The sequence below is a fragment of the Solanum tuberosum genome, unplaced genomic scaffold (assembly GCF_000226075.1).
Source record: "Solanum tuberosum cultivar DM 1-3 516 R44 unplaced genomic scaffold, SolTub_3.0 scf00042, whole genome shotgun sequence".
NCBI classification, from domain to species: domain Eukaryota; kingdom Viridiplantae; phylum Streptophyta; class Magnoliopsida; order Solanales; family Solanaceae; genus Solanum; species Solanum tuberosum.
Window position 1 is genome coordinate 1,950,015 of NW_006238967.1, and position 17,031 is coordinate 1,967,045.

Here is a 17,031-nt window from a genome sequence, read left to right on the forward strand (position 1 = left end):
TGGAACCCCTCCATAAAAAAAAAAAAAAAAAAGAATGAAAAATTTGTGGAATAAAGTTGTGAAAATACAAAAAGAAATGGGGTTTCCAACAGTCCATGGAAAGTGAATATGACTTGTAAGCACGAATGAAAATGATGAAGAAAAGGAAAGGAAGTGTTGTTCACACCAAATTTCATGAGAACTATTGCCATTGAGCCTAAATGACCATACCTTTGCACTAAGCCCCGTTACAAGCATTGAAAAGACCTTTTTTTTTTATAATCTTGAGTGAGCTGAAACAAATGTTGGTTGGAAAATACAAGCAAACCTATTGGTGAAATCATACATTGTGTTCATTTTTGTGAGTGTGAGCGTTGTATTTGATTCCAGAACTTTAAATTGTTGAACCATTGTGTGTGAATATGGAATCATTCTTAGTGTGAGGGCATTTGAGTACCTTTGTTGAGCTTGAACTTGCATTTCAAGCAAGTATTGTGAGCTTGATATTCTTTGATACTGGTGAGTCATAGCTTGACTCTTTGAGTGCACAATTGATCTTTGCATGAGTAAGTTGAGTATTTTTGTGTGAATTCATGATTGTATCTTGTGTAGCACTATTTGAGACATCCTTTTTGAACTGCTGAACTTCAGTTTTACTTAAGGACAAGCAAAAGTTTAAGTTAGGGGTGTTAATGAGTCCACGATTTCAACTCATTTAGGGTTTTATTTTAATAGATTTAGTGCCCTCGAATGCATATTTTGTCTCAATAGCCGATGTAAATCCTTGAATTTCAAGTATTTGGACTTAGGGACAAAATCATGGACACTATTGAGAAAAAAGGAACAAGGCAACTGAAAGAACGAAGAAAATAAGGCCTAAGGATCGCCTAAACCATTGAACGAGTCGCCGAATGGCCTTGGTCTCGCCTAATGTTCCAGTGTGCCAAACCCTGAAGGAGAAAATAAAGTCGGCGATAGAAAGGAGCAGTCGGCAAGTTACCGAACAGTTCCGTGATGTAGTGCCTTATCGCCCAAAGTTACAGGACCTCAAGGATGCTGAAGGCAAAAGCAAAAAGGCAATACAACTGACCAACGGGTGGATCACCGAGTGGATCGGCGATCCTGACTAACTGGGCTGACTGAACCTTCACAACACACTTTTTGACAACTATAAATACTTGTTTAAATTTTAGCTGAAAATCTAAAATCATATTCTTATTCAGTTTTTGAAGTTTAGAACTGAGAACTGAGTTTGAGAGATATTTTTCCTTAGCTTTGAAGATTTCCATTTCTAAGAAATTGGAAGTGGGTATTGAAGATTCTTCATCTTAGACGTTTGTAAAGACAATATTAATCGTACCCAGTTGGTGGAAACGTATTTCGGTATCGATTTCTATCTTTTAGCTATGTCTAGCTAAAACCCCAATTCTTTGGGTGTAATTATGTAATTATGGGTTGAATTAACTGTTGGGTACTGCTAATTGATAGTTTATTTATTATTTAAAAGTGATTTCGTTCAGTAATCGTGGTTGAATTTAATGGGTTGTAGTTGCAAATACAATCTTAGTTGGATCTCTTGTTTACTAAGTGGATTCTCTTGTTTCTAAGTTGCTTTACTTCCCGAGCTTGAATTAGGTTAGGTTCTTCATTATACGTCAAGTCAGGATTAACCTCAATAGATTCAACTGGAAGAACATGAGATGGATCAGAACGATATCTTCTGAGCATAGAAACATGGAAGACATTGTGAATCTTGTCTAACTCAGGTGGCAAAGCTAATTTATATGCAACTGGTCCAACCTTTTCAAGTATCTCATAAGGTCCAATAAATCAGGGACTAAGTTTATCTTTTTGGCCAAATCTCATTATCTTTTTCCATGGAGACACCTTTAAGAATATTTTATCTCCAACTTGATATTCAGTGTCACGCCTTTTAAAATCAGCGTACAAATTTTGTCTATCCGAAGAAATGTTTAGACGATCCTTGATAATTTTTACCTTGTCCTATGTTTGTTGCACAATTTCAGGACCAATAAGGTTTCTTTCACCAACTTCACTCCAACAAAGAGGGGCCTGTCATTGTATTCCGTATAAGGCTTCATACGGAGGCATTCCAATACTCGATTGGTAACTGTTCTTGTAAGAAAATTCTATCAAAGCCAAGTGTTTGTCCCAACTACCCTCAAACTCCATAATGCAAGCTCGAAGCATATCCTCCAAAATTTGTATCACTCTTTCCGACAGACCGTTTGTCTGAGGATGAAACGAAGTGCTAAATTTCAACTTAGTACCCAAAGCTTCTGCAAGCTGCCCCAAAATCTAGACTTAAACCTTAGGTCTCGGTCAGATACAATAGACACACGGATCCCATGTAATCTTACTATATCATTAATGTATAATTTGGCTAAACGCTCAAGTGAGTAATCCATCCTGATTGCTAAGAAGTGAGCACTCTTGGTTAGCATGTCCACTATCACCCATATTGGATCATGATTTCTTTGAGTGCGAGGAAGTCCAGAAACAAAGTACATAGTTATTCTCTTCCATTTCCATTCCGGCATCGACAAGGGTTGTAGTAAACCAAGTGGTACCTGATTGTAACACCCCAGTAAAAATTTTGAGCTAAGACTTGAACTGTCCTTCGTTGTGAGTGGAATTTTACTAAGGAATTTAAAATTTATTAAGTATTAAGGTCAGGTCACTAGATGTAGTACCTTGAGTTTAAAAAAGAACTAAATTGGAAATAGCGAAAACCTGAAATTTTGCAAGTTAAGCTAAGTATGAGTTTTGGGTTGACTTCAAACGATCATAACTCCTAGCACATGATGAGTTAGGTATGCTACCAGATACCGTAGGAAATATCTTTGAATTATCTTTCCAATGCCACCTATTTTTCTCAGTTTCGAGTTTGTATGAGGGAGATATGTGCATTCGAAGTTGGGCTGTGTAGATAAGAAAAGTCAAAACCGGATTTTAGAGGGGTATTTTGGTCTTTTCCTTACCAAATAAGATTTAATTTGGTTTAGTAAGGTTTTAAGGGTCTAATACTATTATTTTCAGTTTTATAATCCTAAAATTATCCTAGGGTTTTAGTTTAGAGTTCAAGAAGAGAAATGAAGAGAAAAGAGGAGAAGATCAAAGCGTTCGTCGAGAGTCTGCGTTTTGTTGCGGATTTTCGCCATGGGTTTAATCCCTAAGAGGTATGTAAGCTTCGATAGTGTTGGGTTTTTTTACCCACACTCTAATCATGTTATTTTCAGCGCAATTTCGTTCTTAAAGTTGAAGGATTAGAGTTCTTGATGAGTTCTTGATAGGTGTTCTTGAAGTTCATTCTAAATCTTATTTTGTTGGGGGTTTTGATGATTTATTGAGATTAATGTGAGTATTTTTAGGGCCGTATTGAGTATATTAGAGTGTACTTATGTTAATTAATCGAATCCAAGTGATTAGGGAATAAACTGTTCGATTCTAGGTTAAATAGGGTGAGAAAACGAGCAAAGAATTTTGTCGGGTCTTCTGGGCTGGGGAATGGCGTGTCGCGCCAGCCAGGTCACCCCAAAGTATGCTCTGAAGTTTAGGGGCTGGCGCCCCGTGCCACCCATAGCCCCAGGGTCTCCTGCCCTGTCCAATTTGCAATCGGTTGCTCCGTTTGAGTTCTTTCGAAGGGTACCTTCACTCATTTTCGATTCTAATTACTCTAAGCTATTTCTAAACACCTAAAATAATTCCTAACATGATAATAAACTTGAATTCATAATTCAAATTCAAGGTAAAGTTAAGAGTTAAATTTTGAGAATTCTTTCGAACATTCTAAGAAAGTCCCTTTGAGTCCTTTTGTGGAGTCTTCTACAACTTCTAGTAACTTGTTTCAAGACTCAAGTATGTGAGAATGAGACTGAGGAGAATGTATTCATGAGTGTACACTATCACCTAGATCCCTCATATCATGAACCATAACTCTTGAATTCATAATTCACATTCAATTGAGAGTTAAAAGTAGAGTTCAAGAAAGCCTTTGAGTTCAATTGTGAATCCTTTGAGATCAACTATCGATTTGAACTAAATTTTGAGGTAGTAAGTAAGAGAATGATAAGTGCCGTATACATGAGTTCCATGTAGTTTGTAGACCTTCTAGTCGAGTCGTTCATGCCCATAACTTTCGCATGGACTCCATAAATTGAGTATCATTGGGAGGGGTAATATCTTCTAGTTCTAAGTCTTGAGTATTGAGTTTCCAATCCCCTTTGAGATTATATTTTCTAATCATGGAACTATTTCATGTTACCCATGAAAGTCATTGAGTTGAAGTGTTAATGCCCATAATTTTGCATGAACCCTATAAGTCGAACAGTCTTGAGATGAGAAGTATTTTTTTTGTCCTTGAGTTGAGTAGTTCATGCTCATAATTCCGCATGAACCCTCTGAGTTGAGCATTCTTGAAATGAGAAGTATCATTGAAGTTCTTGAGTTCCAAGTATTGAGTTCTATCTATGGTTAATGAAAATCTTGCATTGAGTCGTTCACGTCCATAAATCGGCATGAACCCATATTTTAAGAAGTCTTTACAAATGTTTAACTTGTTTTAAGACTTAAGCTTTGAAGTTGAGTAAAGAGTAAGAACAAAGTTCATTTTCTTTAAAATGATATATGGGAACTAAGTATTCCTAAGAGTAAATGTTTTCACATTTAAGATGAGAGGAAACTGAGATTTCCAAAAGAGTTTTGACCAAGAAAGGGAACATCGATTCCAAGAGAGTTTTTAAGCTAAGTTTTTGAGTAATTATCTCAAACCAAAGATATAAGTTTTGTTTTTACAAACATATGAGCTAAAATATTTTGGGACTAGTATTGAGCACCGATATGGGGACGAGTTTCAGTTCAGATAACTCACATCTCCATAAACCATTTAGCCATCATGGGTAGTAAAAGATCATACTTTTTAGATGACTCCTTAAGATGCTTTTAGCATAAGCTAGTGGATCCACTAAGTTAAGCATTCTACATGACGGCAAAGTATAGGACGTGTATCACCACTTAGGCTCATAGTGGTGGTTGTTGGTTAGAGAAACTCCCACAAAAAATATATTACTTTATTATATAAGTAAAGTTGAGTTTGCTATAATATTTTATTTAACGAATTAAGTTGCTTTTACTATTTTATAAAGCTTTCCATATATTGCATGTGTATTGTTGTTTTATATTGAGTTGAGTACCCAGAGTCAAATATCATATCTTTGAGTTGAGTATCTAATCTCTGAGTTGAGTATCTCATCCTTGATACTTTTGAGTTGAGTAAGTTTGAGTAGTTTTGATTATCCTTGAGTATTCCTTGAGTTGAGTAAGTTTGACAGGAGGTAAGTATGTCTCCTTTTTATCAAGTTTCAAGCTTATGTTTATGTTTTAGAATTCCCCTTACATGCTCGTACATTCCACGTACTGAGCCATTTTGCCTGCATCTTTTCATGATGCAGACATAGGTATTCAGAATCATCAACAGGAGATTCGTTGATACATCTGAGAGTTCGAGTTAGCTATTGTGAGCCTTCTTGTTTTCAGAGGATTTCATTTACTTTTCAGTTTAGTCATGATGTCATGGGTCTTGTCCCGACTTTCATCTTTATCAGTAGAGGCTTCATAGATAGTCAGTATAGTTGAGAAGTCTGTATTATTTATTTATTTTATTAAATATTTTAAAGAGTTAAGTTGCCTATTTTATGGCGAGTTGAATATATTATTTTTCTTATAAGTTGTTCTTTTGAGTTAATGTTTTACAAAGTTGAGTTTATTGAATTTTATTTCAGTTTTAAGCTTTTTCATGCTTAAGTTAGTCTTCCTTGTAATCAGCCAGTATGAGGGTTTGCTTGGGGACCAACAATGATTCTTGAGTGCCGGCCATGTCCAGGGTGTAGACTCAGGTCGTGACACTGATGTTCTATCTTTACTTGTTGACAAACCAAACATTTTGAAATGAACTCCGCAATGTCTCTCTTCATCCCATTCAACCAATATTGTTCTTTGATGGTCTGGTACATCTTTGTACCTCCAGGATGCATTGCATATGGTGAAGTATGTTTTTCATTCAATATTTCTCTCCTCAAATTGTCATCATTAGGGACGCATAATCTATTTTGATAAAATAAGCCACCATCCTCCGTTAATGTAAAATCAAGTGTTTCCCCATTTTGAACTTCTCTGGTCAATTTTACAAGTTTCTCATCTAACTTTTGTGCTTCTTTCACCTGTTCAAGTAATATTGGCTTTACATGCAAATTAGCAATAAATGAACCATTTGAATTAAGTGTGACACAAACATTCATGGCTCTTAACTCAAGGAGAAAGAGCAACAGACTCAAAGAAATGCTTGCGAAGGATTTTCGACTTAAGGCATATGCAACCACATTAGCTTTACATGGATGATAATCAATCGTGCAGTCATAATCCTTGATGAGTTCAAGTCATCTACGTTGTCTTAGGTTTAGCTCCTTCTGAGTATCCAAGTACTTTAAGCTCTTGTGATCAGTGAATATATGACATTTCTCTCCATACAAATAATGCCGCCATATTTTTTAAAGCAAACACTATAGCAGCAAGTTCAAGATCATGAGTAGGATAATTCAATTCATGCGGTTTTAATTTTTGAGAGGCATAAGAAATAACCTTCCTTTCTTGTATCAAAACGCATCCTAGACCATTGTGAGAAGCATCACTGTATACTACATACTATTTCCCTTTAATTGGTAGAGTAAGTATAGGTGCTTGAGTCAACAAGGATTTGAGAGTTTCAAAGTTCTCTTGGCATTTGTCATCCCAAATAAACTTTACTTCCTTCTGCAAGAGCTTAGTCGAAGGAGAGGCGATAATGGAAAGCCTTTCACAAATCTTCTGTAGTATCCTGCTAAGCCCAAGAAACTTCTTACCTCAATTGGACTTTTGGGAGGTCTCCATTCAATAACTGCTTGTATCTTACTAGGATCGACCTTCACACCTTTGGTTGATACAACATGTCTCAGAAAAGCCACTTCATCAAGCCAAAATTCACACTTGGAAAGTTTAGCATAAAGTTCTTTCTCCTTCAAAATTTTCAAAACAATCCAAAGGTGTTTATCATGGTCTTCACTACTTCTGGAAAATATTAAAATATCATTTATAAAGACCACCACAAACTGATCAAGATAAGGCTTGAATACTCGATTAATTAGATCCATGAATACCGCAGGAGCATTTGTCAATCCGAACGACATCACTAAAAATTCATAATGACCATACCGAGTTCTAAAAGCAGTTTTAGGAATATCTTTCTCTCTAACACGCAATTGGTGATATCCCGACCTTAAATCAATCTTTGAGAATACTTTAGCACCCTTCAGTTGGTCAAACAAATCATTGATCCTTGGTAGTGTATATTTATTCTTGATTGTTATTCTGTTCAATTGTCTATAGTCAATACAAAGCCTAAGAATGCCATCTTTCTTCTTTACGAATAAAACTGGGGCTCCCAAGGAGAAACACTAGGTCGAATAAAACATTTCTCTAGAATTTCTTGCAATGGAGATTTCAATTCTCTTAATTATGTTGGAGCCATTCTATAATGAGTGATAGAAATAGGGGTATAGATCCAGGAATAAGCTCGATAGGAAATTCAACCTCTCTTTCCGGGGGCAACCCAGGAAGATTTTCTGGGAAGACTTCTGGGAAATCACATACAGAAGACATTTCCTTGATACAAGGACTCTCCAACTGTGTATCAACTATGTGAGCAAGGTATGCCCCACAACCTTTGACGCATTAACTTTCTTGCCAAGGCTGCAGAAATAATACTAGATGTCAATGATCTTTCACCTTGTACAATGATGTGTGAAAATGTAGGATTTTTAAAAGTCACATGCTTTGACCTACAATCTACCACTGCATGATATTTATAAAGCCAATCCATCCTGATAATAACATCAAAATCCTTTAAGGGCATTTCAATGAAATCAGCAGGGAAGACTAGGTTTTGAATCACGAAGGGACAATGTTGGTAAACTCAATTACACACCTTGATAACCCAAAGGACTTTCAACTAGCACATCATAATTAAGTCTCACAGATTTCACGTTTTCAGGAAGAACAAGTCATGAACAAATATAGGAATGTGTAGAACCAAGGTCAAACAGTGTAAACACACATAAGTCAAATAAGTGAAATTTACTGACAACCACGTCTTGTCCAGCTTAATCATCCCTCTGCCTCATAGCATAAGCGCGTGCAATAGCCCTTGGTCTACTAGCTTTATTAGCTCCACTTGCACATGCTGCTTGGGTGTTTTTAGGTCTTGCACCTCTATTAGTTTGAGAAGGATTAATAGAAGGCCTATGAACTGAGCCTTCAGTTTTCAAGGAAGGAGCATTATTAGGATTAAGGTAGTCCTTCACTTTATGATCAAAGCTCCCACAATTGAAACATGCACTAGAAGTTCTCCTACAAGTACCATAATGATTCTTTCCACATTGTGGATAGGTGGGAACGCGAGGCTTGCCTTGGCCATAATTTGGAGTGCTAGCTGTAGAAAATTCTGATTTGTTTTACTGTTGTTGAGATGACCTGTTAACACTACCAGCCTTAGAATCATCAAACCTTCCCCTTTTGGATGGACCTCCTAAATCTGGTCTAGGATTTCGGAATTTGTTTTTTCATTTCTACTAGCTTCTTCTTTATCAAGTTGTTCCCAAGTAAAAGCAGCAGACACTAACTTACAAAAGTTCTCATGTTGCAGGATTGCCACATTCTTCCTAATGGAATCGTTTAAACCATTTTCAAATTTCCTGTACTTGTCCTTTTCCTCTTTAATAATACCTCCAACATAACGAGACACCTTAGAAACTTCTACTGGTACTCAACAATAGACATGCCTTGTTGCCTTAAATTCAAAAACTCCTTTTTTGCATCACAATAAGCAGGTGGGACATACTTCATACAAAATTCCTTAAGAAAATCATCCCAAGTTAGAACTGGAGGTTTTACCTTGGTATTTGGAACACTTACCCACCAATCATAAGCATCATTTTGTCATAGTGAAATAGTATACTTAAATTTGGCAACATCTGAACACTCCAACTGCTCAAGTACCCTCTCCATGTGCTCCAGCCATTGTTCAGTATCAGTGGGATCAACAGTGCCTTCAAACTCCACTCCACCCATTTTCCTCATTTTCTCAAAGTTAATCCTATTGGGATCATGCATCGATTCAGCAATGTGGTGGAAGAATTCAGCCATTTGTTGAAAATGAGGATTCATGTCTTAAGTACTACAACTCATATGAGGATGTGAATCAGCTCTTACACCCTCGATGATTTCCCACTTTAGACCCACTAGTGTTGGGAATATATTGATTCGAGAAATGTTCTCCAACCCCTTCCAGTGCATGAAGTTGGGAAATAGAGGTACCCGAACCTTCACGAGAAGCTTCTATAGGTCTATCAAAAGAAGAGGCCATTACTTAATTCCTTCAAAAGAGAAGATCACATTGCATTAGAGACATGTATTTGACGCATACGCACTCTACATGCGATAAAATATTATAAACCATGTAAGTGAACAAATAATTTATATAGAACCTTTTTCGAAAGCGAACAAGTATACAAGTAATTCACAACAAAAGCTCTAGAACCACAAACCTAGGCTCTGATACCAACACTTGTAGCGACCCTTTCGAAAGGACCCTACCACTTAAACAAGAAATCTAATTTAATACTTGCGACATTTAAAAGAGATTAACAAAGGGCATATTGATTTTAATCTAGTAGAGGGATTAGGTTCATAAAAAAAAATAGTTAAGGATGTGCATCCTGCCCATTTAAACGTTTATTTGATGTCAAAATGATATTGCGCAGAATTTTAACTTATGGCGGAAAAAAACCTTCCAAAATAATCTAAGCAAATAACTTACGAGATTTTCATGCATATATTATCCTCACACTTAAAATGATATAAAAAGAATAGTACCAACTTCCGAGTAACAAAATTAGCCGGTTCATACTTCACACAAACATTCAAAACAAATAGTAAATTTAGTATATTACAAGACTTGGGTTTACACACCACAAAAAGAAAAAAAGATATAGCCATACTTAGATTACAACCCACGGTGACATGATCAAATTAGCCTTCAAAATTTCATGTACATGTACAACAGATAGATCATGTACAAGTCTCCAGGGTTATACAAAATGTAGATGCCTATATGCAAATGTGATCTTCCTTAAGACTCTCAAAATCTCCATCTCCAATGGCCAACTTCATGCCTCCTCTCATTCATTCCCTACGATAGAAACAACTATCTCTAAGCATATAGCTTAGTGGTGTAAAAACTATAGGTTCAGAGTCCTCAGATTCACCAAGCTACCTTTCCCAAGTCATGAGCAGCACAATTGCAACATAATAAATAAATCAAGTAAACAATATATAAAGAGTATCAAGTTTGATATTTGAAGAATCAAATGTCAAGAACGCTCATAGCACCATTTTCCAAGAGATTCAATAATAAGGCTCACCCAATATATACATCATATTGTCACACCAATCATAAGCAGGTATTAAGAAGGATCGACACCCTGCATCAAGAAGGGTCGAAGCCCAATAATCAAGAGAACCAAGAACCATATTAAAAATGGCTTTCTAGTTCGTACTTAAAATGGACAACTTCCATACTTAAGACGAACTAAAAATCTAGATTCAAGGTGGTAAATGATCTGAATCAATAGGCATGCCAATAGTGACAAAGTCACAGCCACAAGAAGGACAACGTCCCAACAAGAGTGCCATGTGATCAAAAAATCTGTACAAGTGGGCGAGTTACACAAGTGTCCTTAATGTCTTAAAGGATACCAACACGACAATGCAAAGTGACAAGAGGTAACCAATGTACCAAGATGAACTTTCAGATATACAAGCAGATAAAAAGAGTGAAAGTACGAGTTTATATACAAACCTCAGTGTTTTAGCATAGAAACTGTCCAACACAACTACAAGAGTTCAAACCTTAGACCAACCAACGTATCAAGGTCCTCAACTTGTTCACGAGTATATACAATCTTAAAAATATAATTGAATAACTTTTTTAATTACTGTCAACTCAATAATGTTGACGTGAAACAGGATTATCATCACAAGTAAGCTTAACCTGTACAAATACGACTATGCTCCAAATACAGTAATTCTGGACAGCCTAGTACCTCGAATCGCAACTTAGATTTGATATGGAAAATAGTAAAACTGGACTTTATATACTTCATGAAAGATGTAGTTAGATCTCTTAAGGTTTCAAATAATCAAGAATCACCGCAACATATATTTTGTACAAAAAGATATAATCAAAGCACTAACAGTTGATCATACAGTATTTCTAATTCCGAAATCTGGACATAACTTGTCCTACGTTGCGCCCCATATTTGGTATTCATAACAGCTAAATTAGATTTTTACATAAACATAAGTGTTGTAGGTGTATGAATTAGCTTTCCAAATCATATTTATTCACTATAAACGAAGTTCTATAGAATGATATATTCTTAAAAAACTAAACACTACGTAGCTCAGAAACAGATTTCATCACTTACCCAAGGGAAGGGTGTGTCTCGAATTCCAGCAAAAAGGACCAAGTTTTTCTCTTGTGATTTTGAAGAACAACTAGTTAGATAATGTTCTAACGTTCTTAGACTTCAGGGGAAATGAATCTCCCCAGAGGAGGTGTCAAAATATAGTCTCAAAAGTGATGTTTATCACATGTATAATTGTCACTAAAAGGTGGCTGACTTACTTACTCAGCGGAAGACTTAAACTCAACAAAAAATAAGTTTATATAATAAACTAGAATGTTATAAAAGAACATTCAACTGGCCAATAAGGCAAACTCAAGTCTCAACCTAGAATAATGACAATGAAAAGACTAAAGAACTAACATCTGATTGTCTATGAAGCCTCCAAACCAACTAAGATAGATGGCGGGACAGGACCCCCGATCATCCTAACAATTGAAATACTGAAAAGAACTAAAAGCAATAAAGGAGTCCTCCGGAATGCAATGAGGCTCACCACTAACTCTGAAGTGCTCAACTATATCAACGATGTGTCGGATGTTGATCTTAGTTACCTACGTCTGCATCATAATACGATGAAGGCCAACTGGCATCAGTACATTGAATGTACGAATATGCGAGTTGGAATGCTAAACACAACATAGGCTCGAGAAGAATCTAAAAGAAACTAAAGAACTTACCTGGCTCAACTCAACTCAACATAACTGAACTCATTTCAATATAAAGCAGTTTAAAACAAGTGCAATATAAAGAAAAGTTGTTTAAAACATGATGTCAATTCAGTGTGTATGCAAAGATTCAAATAACTCTAAGATGTATGTAAAAATACAGATAAACTGATGTATATAAAAATACAAGTACTGCTGTGGGAGTTTCTCTACCCGACAACCATCACATAAGAGCTATTGTGATGATACAACGATCTTCCTCACGCTACCAGCGCATCATTTACCTTGCCATAGGTATAGGACCTAAACTACTAAGTGGATCCACTAGTCTATGCGAAAAGGTTTCATCTAAAAAGTATGACCCTTTTCTACCTATGATGGCTACATGGTTTATGAAGATGTGAGTTATCTGAACTTAAGCTCGTCCCCATATCGGTGCTCAATACTACTCCCAAAATATGATACTAGCTCTTTATGTTTGAAACATACTTCTTCTATGATTTGAGATTAGTTCTCAAAAACTTAGCTCATAGGCTATCTTGGAAATCAAAGTTTCCCCTATTGCTTCATTTAGAAAGAGATTACTCTTTTCTGAAAACTATCCCGAAGGCTCTTTGGAAATCTCAGTTTCCGTTCTTATTTAAATGTGAAAACATTTTAAATCTCTTTGGAAATACTTAGTCTCCATATACTTTTGAAGAAATGAACTTCAACTTTACTTTTTACAGAACTCAAAACTTAAGTCTTAAAACAAGGTTAAAACGTTTGCAAAAGACTTTTGGAAAACTTTATAAACTTCTCTTAAATTGACTCTTGACTTCTCTTGACTTGACTTTTAACTGGTCCTTGAATTGAATTATGGATTCAAGGATTGTGATTTGTCATTGGAAAGATCTCATGATGTTTAGGAATGATTTTTCGTAACTAAACATGAGAAAAAGACCGAAAATCAATATCTGAGGGTGGGTCCGCGATATGGAGAAACTTTTAAAATTTAGTTTCAAAAATGACTTTTGAGGCAGAGGACTTCGTGAAGGCTTTGCGACGCGAAATGAAAATTCCCACTTCTGGGAACCAGCTCCGCAACGAGCCACTACCTCCCAATTTCGTTCGACAAAATTTCTTCTTTGTTTTTCATCTCTAAACCCTCTAAACTCCATGGGTTCCTTTCCCAAACACTTAGAATTGATTAAATGTTCAAAGTACATCAAATTCTACTCAAATCAAACCTAAAATCACGGGTTCGGATCAAACAACTCTTCAACGAATTCAATGAAACAAGAATTTAATGGAACTTCAATAAACCCATCAAGAACTCAATTTCTAAGCTTTCAATAAGTTAAATTCGATGAAATAAATTATGATTGGCGTGTGAGCGAATTAACCCAACGCTATGTGATCTCACATACCTAGTAGGAATAAATCCTTGGCGAAAACCACAACTAAATGGAGCAATCTTGATGAATCTTGCCCTTTCTTCTTCTTTCTCCTATTTTCTCCTTTCTCCAAGCCCTAGCGTAAATTTCCAATTTCTAAAACTGACTAAAATCTGATTTGACCCATATTAAACTCCTAAAAACAGATTAAAATAATAAGGCAAGGAAAATATCAAACTAACATTCTAAATCCGGATTGGACTTTCCTTAATCGAACAACCCAACTTTCGAAGGGCATAACTTACTCTAACTCGGAATCACACAAACTTGGCAGCGTTGGAAAGATAATTCCAAGGGATTTCCAACCATATCAGGAATCTTTCCTAACTCATCCTGAGCTAGGAATTATGGCCGTTTGAAGTTGACCAAAAACTCTCTTTAACACCTTTACCAAATTTCCAGATTTTTAAACTCTTCCCAAAACAACCATTTGCAGATTTTAAACTTCCTTCTAGTTCTTTCTAGTTCTTTCTAGTTGCGAGATGTTACAATATCTCCCCCTTGGGAACATTCGTCCTCGAATGAGATTATTCTTACTAGGCTTAGGGTGTAACATCAAATTCAAACACCCAACAAGCAAAAGCAACAAATAACATGCTCACTCTTAATTTAAAGAGCACTAAGAAGAAAATTAGTACCTTGATCTGTACTTTTTTCGAATTCAAAGAAATGTGGATCTCTCTTCTTCATATCCCTCTCAGCTTCCCAAGTAACTTCTTCAACAAATTGGTTCCTCCAAAGGACTTTGACTGATGCTACCTCTTTTGTTCTCAACTTGCGAACTTGGCGATCTAGAATCTGAACAGGAATCTCCTCATAAGATAAGCTATCCTTGATCCCAGTATTTTCAGTTGGTATGATCAATGAAGGATCTCCCATGCACTTCTTCAACATGGAGATGAGAAATACCGAATGAACCACTACTAACTCTTGTGGTAGCTGTAACTCATAAGCTACTTTGCCAACCCTCTTGGCTATTCTATAAGGTCCAATATATCGGGGACTAAACTTTCCCCTTCTCACCAAACCTCATAACCCCCTTCATGGGTGAAACTTTGAGATATACCCAATCATCTACTTTGAACTCTAACTCCCTTCTCCTAACATCAATGTAAGATTTCTGACGACTCTGTGCCGTCTTCAACCTCTCTTGAATCACTTTCACCTTCTCCATTGCTTGGTGAACTAAATCTGGTCCTATCAACCCAGCTTCACCAACTTCAAACCATCCAGAGCTTTATAATGAGCCATTTGGATGCTAGAGTGGTAAATGTTGTTGTAAGCAAACTCAATAAGAGGTAGGTGATCATCCCAATTTCCTTTGAAATCAATGACACAAGCCCTCAACATATCTTCTAAAGTCTAAATAGTGCGCTCTGCTTGCCCATCAGTTTGAGGATGAAAGGAAGTACTTAAATTCACATTTGAACCCATGCCATTTTGGAATGACTTCCAAAATTGTGCAGTAAATTGTGCACCCCTTTGTGATATAATCAAAACAGGGACTCCATGAAGTCTTACCACCTCCTGAATATATAACCTGGCATAATCTTCTACTAAATGGGTAGTCTTTACCAGCAAAAAGTGGGCTGATTTTGTCATTCTGTCGACAATCACCCAAATAGAATCATACTATCTACGAGACCTTGGTAAACCTGTGATGAAATCCATATTGATCATCTCCCACTTTCATTCTGGAAGTTTTATATTCTGAGCCAGGCCACCGGGCCTTTGGTGCTCTACTTTCACTTGTTGGCAATTTGGACACTTAGTGACAAATTCTGCAATGCCCTTCTTCATGCTAGTCCACCAATAAAGCTTTCGCAAGTCACGACATATCTTTGTGGAACCCGGATGAATGGAATATGTGGAGCTATGAGCTTCCTTCATGATCCTCTCTTGGAGTCTATCCATCATAGGTAGACACAATCTACCTTGATATCTCAATACACCATCTCCTCCTTGTCCAAAAGCTAATACTTTTTACTTATGAACATTTGCCTTCAATTCAAGCAAATAGGATCTTGGTCTTGCTTTTCTTTCACTTCTGACACTAATGAAGATTCAGCCCCATTCAACACCACTACTCCTCCTTCTGTGAAATCCATTAGTCAGACTCCTAAGCATTCAAGTCTATGCACACTTTCGCTAACTCTCTCTTTTCTTCCTCAACATGGGCAGTACTACCCATAGACAACCTGCTCAATGCATCAGCAACAACATTAGCCTTATCTGGGTGATAAAGAATACTCATGTCATAATCCTTGAGTAATTCTAACCACCTCCTTTGTATGAGATTAATCTCTTTCTGAGTAAACACATATTGGAGACCCTTGTGATCAGTGAATACATCAACATGCACACATACAAGAAATGACTCCATATATTCAAAGTGAATACTACAGCAGCCAACTCTAAGTCATGGGTTGGATAGTTCTTCTCATGAACTTTCAACTGTCTATATGCATAAGCTATAGCTTTGCCATTCTGCATTAAGACACAACCCAAACCAACTCTAGATGCATCACAGTACACCACAAAACCTTGAGTACCTTATGGTAAGGTTAAAACTGGGGCAGTAGTCAACCTCTTTTTCAATTCCTGAAAGTTTTTCTCACAAGCTTCAGACCATTGAAACTTCACTGTCTTCTGAGTCAATTTGGTCAAAGGGGATGAAATAGATGAGAAACCCTCTACAAACCTTCTGTAATAGCCAGCCAAACCCAAGAAACTCCTAATATCAATTGGAGCTGTGGGTCTAGGTCAATTCTGCCCATAATGGCTACATGGTTTATGAAGATGTGAGTTATCTGAACTCAAGTTTGTCCCCATATCGGTGCTCAATACTACTCCCAAAATATGATACTAGCTCTTTATGTTTAAAACATACTTCTTCTGTGATTTGAGATTAGTGCTCAAAACCTTAGCTCAGAGGCTATCTTGGAAATCAAAGTTTCCCCTCTTGCTTCATTTAGAAAGCGATTACTCTTTTCTAAAAACTATCCCGAAGACTCTTTGGAAATCTCAATTTCTGTTCTTATTTAAATGTGAAAACATTTTAAATCTCTTTGGGAATACTTAGTCCCCATATACTTTTGAAAATATGAACTTCAACTTTACTCTTTACTAAATTCAACTCAAGTCTTAAAACAAGGTTAAAACGTTTGCAAAAGACTTTTGGAAAACTTTATGAACTTCTCTTAACTTGACTCTTGACTTGACTCCAAACTGGTCCTTGAATTGAATTATGGATTCAAGGATTGTAATTTGTGATTGGAAAGATCTCATGATGTTTACGAATGATTTTAGGTAACTAAACATTAGAAAAAGACCGAAAATCAATATCTGAGGGTGGGTCCGCGACGCGGAGAA